Genomic DNA, 12,645 nt, shown 5'->3' on the forward strand with positions numbered 1-12,645 from the left:
AAATCATGATTGAACTAACACAAATCTTGTAACATAATGACATTTGAAATCTTTTTTCCCTTTCTTACCTCCTCTTTAATTTTTATCATTTTTCTTGTGAGTTGACTTTAAAAGGAATACACCATTTTATGAATGAAGTGGTGTCTAGTGGTGCGTTAGTAACATGATTGTCTAATAATTAAAAAAACGAAACACTTAGTTTTAAATAATCATTTCATATATAACAAACTTCATGTAACCAATTATTTAAGTAGCACTTAAAACAAAAAATGTTGGGGGCAAGATATTATCGACACCTAAAGAGTCGTTTATTACAATGTGGAACATGTATCTTTTCTATCATCATTCTCGTCCAACAATAACATTGTTAATAATCAAACTATTTCATCATTCGCAACAAACATCACTCAGAATCTCACAACAAACAACATGTTATGTCTTTCATCGATCGGGAAAACTGTGATGAGCACTAAGAAGCTCCGCACACCCTCAGAAGTCGTCCGAAAGACTCGATCCCTTCTCCTTTACTCCAAGAACTCACTTGATGCCGGCTCGCAGGTTTTTTTCTTTGGTCAATTTTTATTCAATTTTTGAGATCATTTTGAAGATACTTTTTGTAAATAAACATAAATATAATATATAGAAATAACTACTAAACAAATGACTATCTTTGACGTACATTTCTAGGCAGCCCATCGGTAAACGACTAAACGTGCATGGTTACTAACAAGATTCCGTTGATGAAAATCTGTCGAAAATATAGTTGTGGGCAATCTGATTCTGACAAATATGAACAAACTTTTTAACGACGTAAATCACCTACACTTTTCCTGTGAATTTCGGACAACACTCTCTTTTTTTTCTTTTTTTTTTTCGCTTGTGTGGCATCTGTCGATAAATATTCTAGAAATAAAGTTAAAACATTTATCATTCTATCTTTTTCTTTATTGGATTTTGTGGGTTCGTAGGCAAATTATCAAACGATAATTAAAAGTTTTTTTTTAAGATTTCGTGGGATCTATTGGTAAATTTTCTAAGATAGGGTGAGACACCAATATAGGTAGGGTGTATGGCTTCTAAACCGTATGATAATATCTCTGCCATCCAATGTGGGTAGGGTGCATAGTTTCATTTCATGACAAATGTTTGTCACATCAAATTGATTCATTTTTTGCATTTATTGTACTTGAAGAAGTAAAAGCAAATAAAAAGTTTTAGGGTATTTGTGGGTAGGTGTTGCTAGTGATTTTGTGATTTGTGAGTAATTGAGGGAATAAATGAGATGACAATGCAGGATTGAGCAGTGCATGTGTAGTACCCATGAGTGCTCATTCCCTCCTAACCAATGTTGTAAACTCCCGAGTATGCGGCCGAGTACTCCCCGCCTAGATCGAGTACTCCCCACCTCGGCCGAGTACTCCTTAGGTATTTTCCGAGTAATCCCCGACTACTCCCGAGTACTCGCAACTCCACAGTCGACCGCCTATGACCGCCTAACGACTTTTACAACATTGCTCCTAACAAAATCTTTATTATTTTTTTTGGATCTCGTGTGATTAATTTGTTGGTAATTACCAACAGATTTTCCTTTTTGTGATTTTCGTTCTTGTGTTTAGTAATGAAGTTCTATTAATATGTTCAGATGACTGAATTGAACACACTATTAAGAGAACTAAAGTTGATTCTTTACGGTGATGATGATTCCGAGCCTTCTACTGAAGCTTGTGCACAATTGACTGTTGAGTTCTTTAGAGAAGACACATTGCGTTTGCTCATTATCTTTCTACCCAAGTTGAACTTGGAGGTTAGTATTCAAACGCTATTATCTTTTTTAGTGGCTAGATTTTATGACTTTAGTTCGATCGGTGGTTACAGGCACGCAAAGATGCCACACAAGTCATCGTGAGTTTGCAAAGGCAACCGTTGCCATCACGCTTTGAGGCTTCGAGATATTTAGAAGCCAATCTTGATCTTTTAGACATTCTCATATCCGGGTATACATGTTATAATAAAGTAACAACCAATATAATCATTAATGATTAAGATCACCTCCATTCACAACCCAACCCAACCCTACTTTTCATTAAAAAAAACCCCAATAAACTATTTATTTTAAATATAAAACAATAAATAAACTTACATTAGTCATACTTAATAAAATAGATGAACCAAGTTGCAACAGTAAAAAGAAATGTAAATTTACAGTTACAAAAGATATAAAGTGTATAATTATTCATCAAGGGAAATTTATTTGCCACAAATGCTCAATGAGATCGTTAATTTCGAATGCTATGAGTTTCTCCATTTTGAAGTTATATCATATTGGTCATGTAACTACTTAGGTATTCAAAAATCAAATATGTGAAATTAGTTGTCAGAAAAAGAAAAGTAAAGAAAAAAAAAATTGAAAAGCAGTAAGTCAATGAAATGTGGCATAAGAAATGGTTGCCCAAGAACTGAATTGGTAACACGAATGGTAAAACACCCAAACGTTTATTGTATTAAGAAACAGGGCCGGCTGGAGGGTAGTGCCGGTTAGATCGTTGGCCAGACACGTAATTTTTAGGGATCAAAACTTCTTATATCTATTTTTTTATATATACTTCTAAAAATATAAAACTCATAAAATACGAATCGCTTTTTACCTCTTATAATTATTGGGCATAAAATTCTTTTTTATTTATAATCCATTTAATCAAGTTTAAATTACTGGGCCCAAACTAAAACTAAAAATTAAAAAAAATAAATAAAAACCCGATACAAAAAAGAAATACCGGTCAATTGAAATATCTCTTCGGTTGCTTCCTTCTTTGCGAATGCTAAACAATGACCAACCCAACTGACCACCAATGTTGGTTCGTTGTTAACCACTAGGCTCCTCCATGGTTGACCAAGCTAGCCACCAAGGACCAAACTATTTTTTTCCTATGTTAGGAGAGTTTCACGAATCATCCGTTAACCGTTAGTTATTTCGGTATTTGATTTTAATAACATATTTTCTATGTTAATTGTTATAACGTTAAGTCTCGTTTAAAAAAATTAGCTTATATATTTCGTTACTCGTTAAGGCTATAGGCCTCTTTATTTCTGCTCGGCCAAGGTATATCCTCGGAGACAACCCTGTTAAGAAACTCACTCAAAACTTAATTACAATAATGAAACCTTACACGTTTTATATAGACAAAACCTAGACACGTTTGAGTCTAATTTGGATTCCTAAACAATAAGTAAATTAATTAACATAATCCTAACAACCTAAACCGACATGTATTAGGAAGTATTAGAACCCATATATAATTTGTGTCTTGCTCGTCAAGTTACTTGACTTGCACTTCAAGAGAGATCACTCGAAATTGCCAACAGTTGCAACCTGCAACCTGGGTTGCTCAAGTGACGGGGTTGGTAACAACCAACGTACTCGGATAATGAGGCCCTTTTCCACTCGATACAAATGGAACTGAGTGCAAAGGAGAGCGTATGATCATACTTATTGAGGCTACCACGTGCAAGTAAATTCGAGCAAGTAATCAAGTAACACACAAGTCCATATAGTGAATTGTATTTTGTAATCGAAGTAATAAATACTTGAAGTTTTGTAGAATACATATGCTACCCCCAAAGAGATGGAAACGTTGAAAAAGGGGGTGTGAGAAACTCACCTTATAGATTGAGATAAAACGGGAAAACTCGAAAACGTGGAGAATGACAAAGAATCGAACGCGTCACGAAATCCGAAACGAGCGATCTGCACTAACTAAATTAGGTAAAAACGACATTCAATAGATAATCGTACGGGGTTATTTTATTGTATCACTTGTAATGAATATTTTATATTATTTTATATTCTTTGATTATAATATTATTGTTTATGATTTAACGGAAAATCGGTTATTAATATGATATAAGTATTTTAACGGCGAGGATATGAAGTTTGAACATTCGAAATACTTGAACTAGTGTTTATAAGTCGAAAATATAATTATTGCTTTAACGAAACGGTTTTTAGTAAATTAAAGTTCACGTTACGGTTAGTAAACGATTTTTAGTTACGGTTTACGAAAACGAGAAACTTGGTTTTTAAGTGTGAAATGGTGAGATATATTTTATATTTAATTTACATAATTTTTATTTAATTTAAAAAGGTGTTTATAAATTTATTATGATTTTTAATGATTTTAAAAAGATTAAAATTAATTAATAAATTAATAAATTAATAAAAACTTATATGAAAAATAAGTGTCTGACCCGGGTTCGAAACCCGGGTCCTTGTGTTACCAACTCAAAGTGTCAACCAACTGCTCTAGGTTTCATATTCTTTAAAGACATGGTTTTTATTATTTAAATATATTAACAGTTCACGATATATGTTATTTATTAACAAATAGTTATTATAACAGTTTCAAAAAAAAAAAGAATGCTTGACACGAGTATCAAACCCGAGTCTGATGTTTACAAGGCGATGCAGTTAACCAGTGAACCAGAGTTGTAATTCGTTTATGACACGGAAACAAATATATATAAACACAAGACTTGAGTTCATCTTCTCCAATTGAAACCTTAGGTTTTCAATTGGAGAAAATGGTTCCGTGAACGTTGATTAAAGCTGGTATTTTTTCTAATGTCAGTCATAAACATAATCATAACATTAAGGGGTTTCTTTCTTTATTTTGTCATGAAAGATTTTCTTGTTCAATTATTATTAAAGGATATGCCATTTTGTTGCACTTGTTCAGTTCTTATTAGTTTATTGTTTATATCATATCTCAATAACATGAATCGTTTTTATAATTTGATATATTGATTAGTTTATTGTTTATATCATATATCAATAACATGAATCGTTTTTATAATTTGATATATTGTTTGCTGGTAGAGGATATACCATTTTCTTACACTTGTTCAATTACTATTTGTTTTTTGTGGCACTTGTTCAATTATGATTAGTCTTTTTATGAAGAAAGTTTAGGTATAAATTTCAATGTTTAAATTTCAGTTTATTTTAACAATATGCAGAAATTAAAACAAACAGTCTTATTTTTACAGACTGCAGATGTTTGGTCCACCTTTTTTGCTACAGATGTGGTCCGCAGACTACAGACCTTTTACATCTGAGAAAACAAGCAGCACCTTAGTTATCATAACTATTAACAAGGCCTTAAAATCCAACTCGGTCCAACTTTTGCCTAAAGCCTGAACCAGTTTATTTAATTAGTAAATAAACAAAATATATTTATTATTTATATTTAGTATAAATAATAAAATTCGTCTTACGAGTATGTATATAATTATACTAGATAATTATATAAACATAATCGGTTCCGTTAATTGTTCATCATTACTGGTTAATCTAGTTAAGCGGGTTTAGTGTTCGTTGCCCAAGGTGTAACTCTTACGGGTCATAACTTTGTGAACCGCGTTAAATTAGTCAGAGCAGTCCATAATTTCCAACCTTTTTGACTACGTAGACTTTTATATATAAAAACACAGCCTAGCAAGATGCTGAAAAAACTAAGGACTCGCTGTCAATACGACAAACAAGTCTAGAAAACAAAATTACATCTATTGTTTCAAGTACGAAGTACTCGTTTTCCCTCTATTTGAAAGCCATAAAATTAAATTGATTTTATCTCCGATACATTCGGGGCTTTGCTTTCTTCTATTGAAGAGGTATAAATTTCTAGCTTTTCAAAACCATAAAGATGTCAACATACTGCATAATTCATCTTCCTAAATTCCTCATCGATTGAACCGTTAATGTGTGATCTCCAAAATATCTTTAATGCCACTTATCATAAGAATCATATGAACCATTTTAGAGAAGCATGCCATGGGGCTATCGTTGTCAGTGTATAACGTCTGCTATAAAGTCTTAGATTAATTACATTTAAACAACATGAGTTTACTAATTAAAAAAAAACATAAATTATAAATATAACAATAAGAGCATCATACAATATGAACTAAAAACACATATTTGTAGATATATATTACTGTTCTTAGCGTTTATCGTAAGAATCATACGAATTACTTTAGAGAAGCATGGCATGAGATTATCATTGTCACTACATGGCAATTTGCTATAGAAATCTTACATTATATTTGAGCAACATGAGTTTAAAAACTGAAATGAAAAAAAAAAAAAAAACCAAAAACATAAAATAATAATATAACAAAAAGAACATCACACAATACGAATTTACGGACAAACTAACTACACGAGTTGTAGTCACGTATTACTTTGATTGGTGCTCGTTGATTATGCAGGCCGGATAGATGGAAGCATATCACCTTCCTTGAGTCGTCTCCAGTGGCGAATCTAGACGGAAATATTAGGGGTAACACTAAAAAAAAATATTTTTTATTGTATTTCATACAATAACCAATTTTTTTACCTTATTTCATATAATATATATTTTTTTGACTTAGTGTTAAAAAGATTGCTAATAAGATTTTGTAGGTTCATCTTCCAAGTTCTCTAATTTTAGAAGAAACAAAATATACACCTTAAATCTCTAACAATTACATTTTACATTATCCAAATATTTAATAAACCATAATCAGTCATTCAAAAATTCAATTGCCCATATACACAACCAAATTAACAATTTACATAAACAAATCAATTACAAATTTAGATAAAGTAGAAAACTAAACAGTAGAAGTCAAACCGTGGAAGAGGGACTGAGAAAACCCCGACCGTCGCCTACTCGACTGCGACGTGGAGGTCCGATGATTGGAGGAGGGCAGCAAGGGGTCAGGACAATGTGGGGGTGGAAGCAGCGTGGGGTGGACAATGGCTGAATGAAACTTTGTTTTGTTAAATGTTGATGTCCGGCCTAAACCAAGTATCCAAGGTGAACACAAATTAGACGTGCACAAATCGGGTATTATTAAAACCCAAAACCGGGTATGAACCGGTTTTTTAGGAACCGGGTACAAAATGAAACCGGTTCCTGTCAGGAACCGGGTAGGAACCGGACCTGACCCGGTAGGCAAATATCAGGAACCAGTGGAACCGGGTAGGGTAGGAACCGGGTCCGGTTTATACCAGAAAACCGGTTCCACCGGGTTTTACTTATTTAAACCAATTTGACCATTGGAAACCGGTTCCAACGGCTATATTACCGTTTTTAGACCGTTGGAACCGTTTTTGAATGTTCAAACACACCCACACATACTATATATAGACATACTAGGTTTAGAACTTGTTAACCAACTCCCCTAACTTGTTAAACACTTCCATTGCTTGTGCAACCATTTGTTAAACCACTTACCATTACCAATGGCAACCAATGATGAAGTTGTTATGGTTATCGACACCCCGAGATGCCCCGAGGTTTGGGTTCACTACGACCTATGTGTCATGACCGACACACATGAGATGGCGCGCTGCAAATACTGTGGCAAGTTTTTGAAGGCGGGATCGAATTCCACCATTCGAAAGCATACCAATAAGTATCCGTGTGTCATGACCGACACACAAGAGATGGCGCGCTGCAAATACTGTGGCAAGTTTTTGAAGGCGGGATTGAATTCCACTCTTCGAAAGCATACCAATAAGTATTGCAAGGAAAAAAAGCATTTGGATGCCAAAAAAGGAGAAGCCGGAGAGTCGTCCGGCTCTACAAGTCAAGCCCCCGCTGCCGGTAACAAAGCTTGATGGTTGTAGTTGGCGGGATGAAAACAACAAACAATGTTTGTTATTTTTATTTTTATGTTTAACAAAGTTTGTACTTAATCGTTTTTTAATAATGTTCGTTGTGTAATGAAGCGGTTGCTAGTTGTTCTATAATTATATATATGTTTAAAAGTTAGTTTAAGACAAGTTTTTTATTTAACACAAACAAATAACACTTTAAAAAACTTGTTACATTAATTAATTGATTCGTGTTACATAATATATTTTACTAGAACATATACAAAAAATACAAATTAAAATTAGTCGAGTTCTATGACTTCGTCTTCTTTACCCGAAGATTCTTCTTCCATCTCTTGAATTGGACGTTCAAGTAGTATTTCGTCTTCAAAGTTCGCCTTGTCATGTATACGATCCACCGCGTCCAAATGATCCTTTAGGTAAATGCACATCTCTAAGGACTCGGGAGTGAGTTTGGTTCTTCGCATCGATAATATCGTTCCACTAAGTGAAAAAAACCGATTCCGAAGCAACCGTTGAAGCTTGGACGCTTAGCAAGTCACGATCCATGGCGGAAAGAATAGGAAATTCATTTTGGGTTTCCTTTCCACCATCCCAAAATATCAAGGTTGCGAACTTCCTCGACCGTTGCACCTTCTACATAGTTTGCTCCACTATATCGCCCAAGTTCACTAGTTGGTGTGTTACCCCTTTGCCGCTTAGCCGCCAACTCACGAACTGCATTCATCATGTTTATAAGCTTGTCCTTACATGGATTACTTGATGTTGCTTGCCTCACAAAAGTCGACTTTGAGCTTGGACCATAAATTTTGAAATAATGATCATATATTTCTTGAAGGGATTTGTTGAAAGAGTCCTCTGCTTCCGTCGACGACATCGGATTGATATCGTGCGCACCCATGTTGTCACATATTTCCTCGATCAACGCCTCAACCCCGGAAACATTCAAGTAAGGGTATAAAGCGGCAGCACAAGTAAACACGGGTGGTATTCCTTCAAAATATTTTATGAACTTCTTCATTGGGTCAACAATATGCTCGAAAAGATCATTTTTGTTTTTAAAACTCTTTGAAATTCAAGGAGATGTATAATTCTTGCAACATCCAACAACTATTAGGATAGTAAACCCCTAATAATTTAGTTGTTGCGGTTTTGAAAGCATCAAGATACTCCAAGAAAAAACCGATATTATCCCAAGCATCGTTGGGAAACATATCGATCGGCTTCGCAACGATCCACAAGCGTTCTATGAAACGCTTGTATAGTTTCTTGTTCAGATAAAGCACAAGCAAGCATATTACAAGTCGATTTCCAACGGGTTGGAACGTCCCAATTCGGCCCCAAATATTTTCTATCAACCGACTTGCAATAGTTTTTGTATTCAAGATGTCTTCTTTTCCCATTTTTGAAAATATCTTGTAACATCAATCTAAATAATCTCAAACCGCCTTCCATGGTTTCGTTGTCAAGACCATCTTGAACAACCAAATTGATAATGTGGGAAACACATCGAGTATGAAAAAACTTTCCATAGCAAGGTGGTGAATATTTTATATATAATTTGTCTACCACCTTTGTATTGTTAGATGCGTTATCAAATGACATTGAAATTTTTTTTTTCCTCAAGTTAAAAGTCATTATTACCTCATCCAAAATTTCAAACAATTTTCCAGCGGTATGTGGAAACGGGAAGTTTTCAAACACGATGGTGCGTTTCATCATTTGCCAAGAAACCGGATCGATCCAATGAGCGGTGACACAAAGGTACGATTCCGGTAACCCATGTGGTGCCAACCAAACATCACTAGTTAAATTGACACCCGTTTGTAAAGTGTCAAAAAACTCAATTAAATCTTTTTCGACACATTCCCACAACTTTAGACAATGACGTTGAAGAGTGGTACAACTTACATGGGTGTAACGCGGTTGAAGAGTCTCTCTAATCAAGGCCGTCAATTGAGGGTTGTCGAAGTGGTTAAACGGAAAATTGTTGAATCACGAACTTCGCCATCCTATCGTGAACTGTTTTCACGTTGTAACGAAATATTGTCTCATCTTTACCCATTTTGGCTTGGACCGTTGCTGGAACTTCTTTCAACGCCTTGCAAAATTTCTTCTCGATGTGATTTTTTAAAGTAGAGTTTAAATCAATCTTTAAATAAGTTCCACACAACTGGCAACGAGCCTTAATGTCTCCATTTAACAAGTCAACCAAATCCCAATTCCGCCATGCGTCTTCGTTGCGGTTATGAGGGATGACCCGTGCAACTCCGGTGTCATCTTCAACACGAACCGGATCAATAAAAACGGACTCGGTAGCCGCCGCCTTTCTTTTGCCCTTGTTTTGGCTTGCCATAAAAACTAGTTATCAAGTGGTGGTGGAATGGAATTGATAAAAATTGGAGTGTGAAGCGTAAACCGATAAATTTTCTTTATGTTTTTGAGTTTGAGTGGTAAAACAAGTGATCAAAGAAGCCTATATATAGTTTTTTTTCCACGGAAACCGGTTCCAACGGCTATATTACCTTTGGAACCGGTTACAACGGCTAGTTTTCAAAAAAAAAAACAATCTGGCGGAACCGGTTATTTCGGGTAGGAACCGGAACCGGGTAGGAACCGATTTTTGGGAAATATATGGATCCGGGTAGGGTTTTCCAGATATAACAATACCCTAACCGGGTATGGGGTCCATCGGGTACGAACCGGAACCGGTTCCAGGTCAGTTCCACCGGGTCGGGTACAGAATCGGTTTTTTTGTGCACGTCTACAACAAATGATGGTTTTATTTGGTTTGGACTTTAATTTGGATCTTTAAAATTTTGTTGGGCTTTAATTGATTTTACCTTTTAATTTGGTTGGGCTTTAAACAAATAGGGGTAACGCTATATTTTTTCAGGGGTAGCGGAATACGAAAACCAACCGAAAAAAGAAAAATTTGCGTTACTTACGAAAAGTTGAGGGGTAGCGGAGGCTACCCCTAGTTACATGCTAAGTCCGCCACTAGTCGTCTCACATGTAACTAAAGTAAACACACGATTAAAAGTTACTTATAAAATTTTGAGTAAAGTGCCATTTTATTCCTTATGGTTTGGCAAATAATGCGAATTTAGTCCAAAAAGTTTATCTTTTGCATACGGACCCTCCACGTTTCCCAATTCTTGCCAATTATATCCAAATCACTAACTCCGTTAAATTGAATCGTTAACTCAGGGGTATGCATGTTTTTTCACTCTTTCTTTATTACATGAGTACAGTGCCAAAATCGTCCCTGAAGTTTGGTCACGTTTTCTAATTTCTTCCAAAAATATTTTTTTTCGCAATTAGACCCTCAATTTTTTTTCGAGGGTGGGTTTGGGTCTTGTTGGTGCATGTGTGGGGGTGTAAAATTTGATTTTGCATTTAATTGTGGGCTGACTAAATATGAGAAAGGAGTGGATTGGGTGGAAGTTGGGTGTGGAGAAACGGTGGTGGAGTGGGCAGGTGCCCGAGCAGGAGAAGGTGGGCTGAGTTTCTCTTGGTAGAGGTGGGATTTGGAGATGAAGAATGTTGGGAATGAGCTAATGAAGTGGAGTGGTCCACAAAAATGTTTAGAAACGTATCTACGGTTGGAATCGCTGTTGATGAGTTTGATTGAGAATGTAGTGGGAAGATAGTTTCAACAAACTCCACATGTCGTGAGTGATTTTTTAGATCATAACATTTGTAGGCAGATTTAGATGGTGAATAGCCCAAAAAATACATTTTTCAGAGCGTGAGTGAAGTTTGGATTTTACGTATGGGCGAAGCCATGGGTAACACAAACATCCAAATGGTTTGAGTTTGTTGTATGTCGGATTTTTGTGGTATAGACGGAAATATGGGCTTTTGAAGTCAAGAATTGGAATGGGTAAACGATTTATTAGGTAGACGGTGGTTTGAAAAGCATGCGTCCAAAATTGTCACACCCTGATCCAGGGCCAGGGTGCGACGTCCCGGGTTGGTATCTGGTTTTGTAAATATATCAGAGTTGCGGGTTTATTTTAGCGGAAGTCTTAAAATATTAAAAGATTAATTTACATCATCAAAATTTCTCGGGAATTAAATACCCAAGTTTCAGTTTTACAAAACAGCGTTATTATTATTACGAGGATTTTATAATATAAAAAATAGAGCCATCTTGAGCGATATTCTAATGACTCCAGATCCTTGCATATTATCCATCATTACTTAATTACCTGCATGGGTTAGAAAAAACGCATCAGCTATATGCTAGTGAAACGTTGACTCGATAAAACATTTATAACAGTCGTTAAATACAAATATAGTTTTCTGTTTCACAAACTCAGCAAGAACGCCTGTCATTCCTGGGATTTGTACCACTGCCCTACACACACAATTCAAAGGTTCCCCGAGTACATAGCCCCTATTCGGAGACAATCTTCCCTTAGGCTATGTGACCCTGTTGGAGAACTGGTTATGACTGACTTGGTTTTGTATGCTAATTATCAGTTATGTATGGATCCAGACACATGTGTATTCGGTCTAAGTTGCTTTTCTATTATCTATTTTGTATTATAACGATTTTAGAGACAATAATCTCATGCAAACATTTATCAGACTCTTTGCAATAAACAACCTATCTATTACAAAAGTTAAATCAGTTCAGACCATAAAAGGTTAACGTGTTCACCTTGTATTATCAGTTGGTGATATTAGAACTTTTCTCCTCAGTATGCTATTGTCCTATATTTGTAATAGGTATGCATAAGTACCTAGTTGATAATATTCAGCAGACTTTAAGCCTGTTTCAGTTCAGCAGACTCGAGGTCTGATTAGCAGACTCTTAGGTCTGATTCAGTTCAGCAGACTTGAGGTTTGATCAGCATACTCTAAGGTCTGACCTAACCTTAGTAGATTTATAGTCGTTTTATGAAAATACTTTGTATTTACATATGACGTTTGAAATTGCACGCTTTGGCCTAATAAAGGATGTCACATTGGCAAACTTC

General features: G+C 35.4%; 1 pseudogene across 1 annotated transcript; it reads left to right on the forward strand.

The window, feature by feature from the left end:
• Nucleotides 1-358: 358 nt before the first annotated feature.
• LOC143544658 (putative MO25-like protein At5g47540 pseudogene) lies at nt 359-2,043 on the forward strand (annotated as a pseudogene). The gene is made up of 3 exons (XR_013137289.1): nt 359-558; nt 1,643-1,804; nt 1,876-2,043. The product of XR_013137289.1 is annotated as a putative MO25-like protein At5g47540 pseudogene (transcript).
• Nucleotides 2,044-12,645: the final 10,602 nt, after the last annotated feature.

This window comes from Bidens hawaiensis, unplaced genomic scaffold (assembly GCF_021521415.1).
Source record: "Bidens hawaiensis isolate Kalapana, Puna unplaced genomic scaffold, B.hawaiensis_p1.1 tig00013659_1, whole genome shotgun sequence".
Lineage (NCBI taxonomy): Eukaryota > Viridiplantae > Streptophyta > Magnoliopsida > Asterales > Asteraceae > Bidens > Bidens hawaiensis.